Consider the following 4185-nt stretch of genomic DNA (forward strand, 5'->3'; position numbering starts at 1 on the left):
ACTTCAGAATGAAATGATCTGTGTGGCTGACTTTTAAATAAAAACCCATCTAGGTTTATCCCATCATGATCAAAGACCTAGCCTACCTAGGCTTCTTATCATAACTCCATCACCATCAAATCCTTGGCTTATCACATCACCACATCATCACCAAAAACCTAGCTTTCATAGGCTTTCATCATCTTTTCCCAAAACTGCTGCATGCATCATGAACTTCAAATTCATTTTTTATTATCACCATGTTTAAATGGATAATATCACATCTTGCATGCTTCATTATCTGATGTCGTGCATATCTGTCAACCAAAACTGATCCAAACCACACGTCCACATGCCAAATATCCACATCAATTTGAATTGTACCGCTTGTTTGGGGATATAATCTGCATCATATTTATCTCGTTTAAGAATATGTCAAGATAATTCATATTAAAAGATTATTATGATAAAACCATAATATTATCCCTTAACAAAAATATCTTCACTTTTTCATTCGACAGTTGAGAACTATGCTTACTCAAAGGCCTTGATTACACGGGCCGATGATGTAAATTTGGATCCAAACAATATCTTAAAGAACATGAATGACACACCCCGACCCGGAATGTCCACTTGGACTCCGAATCAAGTTGTGCTGGCCAACACCTAGAGGGTGATGAAGCTATAAAGTGTAGTGTGGTGGAAAAATGATGTGAATAAATTTAAACCTAAAAGTGCCTAATCAAAAGAGTGCGCGGGTGAGCGGGATTGAACTCATTTTACACGTGATGTCAGAGCATAAGACAACATAGTAAATAGGATGAGGGTTATACTATTAAAGATAACCATCTCCTAAGATTTGCCAGAATCTTCGTTTACACGTAAGCACATCTACTAAACCTGGAGGGGCGAAAAACAAAGTTGAGTGGGTGAGAAAATAAGTTTTGCGAAAACCTTTTCAAAAACATTATATGCCCTCACTGTAAAACCAAGTATAGTTTCCAAAAATATACGTACTACATATAATAAGAAAATACTTACCGTAGCCTGCAAAGTCTCAAGAAATCAATAAGGGATAGTTTTCGCAAATAAGCACAAGGTGACCAATATCACATAATCTCGTAATATGTAAACATAACATAACAAATGCTCATCGACACATGATGACACACGAGTTGGAGTTGCCTAACGCAACCTGTACGACAGGACTGGGTGTAATAAATGCACTATAGTACTACAATCACGTGAAGATTGGCGCCGAAGCGAGGTCACATACGAGTCAGAATTGCCTAATGCAATCTTTACGATAGAACTAACACCTAATTTGGATCCAAGGTGAGTGGCCCTGGGCAGAGTACTAACATTAGGCTGCAACAATGATGAGCAGAGTACATAAATAAAGACGTGCCACAAAGATTCGATAACTCTAATCAACATAGTAATAATCACAACTGTAAATATAACATCATGGTATCTCATGCATACCTATGAACCTATAGGGCTCAACAATTAATCTCCTAAATTCTGTCATTTCTCTACTTCATGTAACTTTAGTCTAAGCTAGGCATACGTAGTAAATTCTTTTTCAAAGTATAACTGGAAACTAGCAAGTATGCATATATTATAAAAAAAATGACTCACTCACAGTTACGCAGTCGAAACGAGGCCTCCAAGCCTTGCATGACCTCGTACGTCCTCGAGATACGTTTCCCCTAAATGTGAAATTACTAATTTAATTAGTTTAATAACACCTATATGAAAACTTAAATAAAATCCTCATAGTTTGCTCAAACCTAGGGTTTAATTATATGAAATTGATCTACTCGACGTTAAAGACCTACACAAATTTACAAAAAACAAAGCCAAGGCCAGACGCGCTCTCACGCGCCACCGCACGTAGGCAAGGCCCTGACGTCCGTCAGGAATATTCCGTTAAATAACTAATAGAGTTTAACGGCGTTACCTGACGTCATTAGAATATTCCGTCAACTTTGATGGAATATTCCGTCGTTTTTTCTGGTGGTCCTCGCCGGTCGCTGTTGTCTGAGCTAGCCGGAATCTGGAAATTTTCACTGGTTTCTGGGTAAAATTTCAAACCTTCCTATCTTCTTCATTTCTCAACCAATTTTCACAAAATTTATATGGAAATGAAGCTTATGAAGAGAAAAACATTATTGTACCTTTTGGAGGTCCAAAAAATGGATGGAGATGGCCTGAAAATGGCTCAAAAGGTACGATCGAAACTCCAATTTCTCGAAACCTTGTGTTTCGAGGTTGTTTCTCGTTCAAACCTTCACTATAGACCTCGGGGAGTTGAGTGGAGGACTTTAGACTTCCTAAAAACTTGTAACTCGCTCATAACTTATCAGGGAAAAACTGAGCCGAGTCGGACCTTCCGAGTTCGACGTCCAAAACTCGGTCAAACCACGATCCAAGGGTATGGTTATGTTCATGGTGGTGAGACGAGTTCAAAGGTGTGGTTTTAAGGTCACGTTGATGAGGTTTGAGGGTGGTTCATACTGGTTGCAGAGAGAAAGAGAGTTAGGGGAGAAAGAGAAGAGAGAGAGAGAGAGAGAGAGAGAGAGAGAGAGAGAGAGAGAGAGAAAGTTGCTTTCTGATTGGTAAGGTAAGAGAGGGAAGATATGTGAGTGGTAGAGATGGATTTGATTGGTGAAGGGAACCAGATCCACCAATTAAGGAAGGGATTGGTGTATTTTGTACAATTTTTAATGTACAAAATCTGCCTCCCTACAGTGTTTCAAGCACTGATATTTTTGTATGCGCGTATATAAAAATACCCGTAATTAATGTACTTTAACGAAGCGTAACTTTTTCGTTACAGATCCGATTCGAGTCTAACACACGCTCACGCGTTCGTAGTGACGAGTACTAATTTAGTATGAACCTAGGAAAATGAAACTGAAAGTCGAAAACCACGTCCATGTCAGATTCCACTTTTGTCCTGAAAGGGTAAAATCGTCTAAACGCATCAATGAAAAAGAATTTCCAGTGAAAAGTAGGGACATGTCGTCACATGAATATGTTAATTTGTTGTTATGGTAAGAGAAATGAAAGAAAAATTTACAACAAAAGAAAAAGTAAAAGAAAAAAGAAATTGAAAAGGGGGATTGGGGCCTCCAAATAGATTTGTAAGTGTCCGAAATCTTGGGAATGTCCTAAATTAATTTTAGGAAACATGTGGTGTGAGTAGAATGACTCTAACTTTGGCTTATAACAAATGTTGTAAAAGTCCTTAAAATCGATTATAAACATGTGTAACTCTTAGTTTTTGTGAAAAAATTGAAATTTTTAGTTTTAGGAAATATTTTGCGTGGGAATTAACGAAAATGTTGCAAGAACTTTGGATGTGATTTTATCCTTTACTAGGTCCCGAAACTATCTTTCATTGATTTTTATAGTTGAAAATAGGAAAAATAATGGCGGAGCCCCCAAAGAGATTTGTAGTTGTCCGAAATCTTGGGAGTTACGTCCTAAAATTAATTTTAGGAAACATGTGGTGTGAGTAGAATGACTCTAACTTTGGCTTATAACGATTGTTGTAAAAGTTCTCAAAATCAATTGAAAAACATGGGTTATAACCACAATTTTTGTGAAAAAATTGAAAATTTTAGTTTTGATAAATATTTTGCTGGGAATTAACGAAAATGTTGCAAGACTTTTGGATGTGAGTTTATCTTTTATTAGGTCCTGAAACTATTTTTCATTGATTTTTAAAGTTAAAAATAGAAAAATCATGAAAGCTAATAGTGGGCCCCCGAAGAGATTTGTAGGTATCGAAATCCTGGGAATGTCCTAAATTAATTTTAGGGAACATGTGGTGCGAGTATAATAATTCTAACTTTGCCTTATAACGAATGCTATAAAAGTTCTCAAAATCGATTGAAAAATCGTTGATTATAACTCATAATTTTTGTGAAAAATTAAAATTTACAGCATTAGGAAATATTTTGCATCATAGTGAAGAAATATATTGCAAGATATTTGGACATGATCCTACCGTTTATTAGGTCTCTGAACTATTTTTTTATTGATTTTTAAAGTTGAAAAATAGATTAAAAAATCTTTAAATTTAGGTTTTAAATCATTGATTTCAAGTGTTTAAATATAAATTGTGATAGATTTTGCATGGGAAAATATATTTGAAGAAGATGAATATGATAGTTTGTTGTTATGGTAAGAGAAATA

General features: G+C 35.8%; 1 long non-coding RNA gene across 1 annotated transcript; it reads right to left on the reverse strand.

Moving 5' to 3' along the window:
• Nucleotides 1–1595: 1595 nt before the first annotated feature.
• Nucleotides 1596–2536, reverse strand: LOC126591536 (uncharacterized). The gene is made up of 3 exons (XR_007612411.1): nt 2160–2536; nt 1943–2038; nt 1596–1691 (listed from the first exon to the last, which is right to left on the reverse strand). It is a non-coding gene; the product is annotated as an uncharacterized LOC126591536 (long non-coding RNA).
• Nucleotides 2537–4185: the final 1649 nt, after the last annotated feature.

Source organism: Malus sylvestris, chromosome 11 (assembly GCF_916048215.2).
Source record: "Malus sylvestris chromosome 11, drMalSylv7.2, whole genome shotgun sequence".
Classification (NCBI taxonomy): domain Eukaryota; kingdom Viridiplantae; phylum Streptophyta; class Magnoliopsida; order Rosales; family Rosaceae; genus Malus; species Malus sylvestris.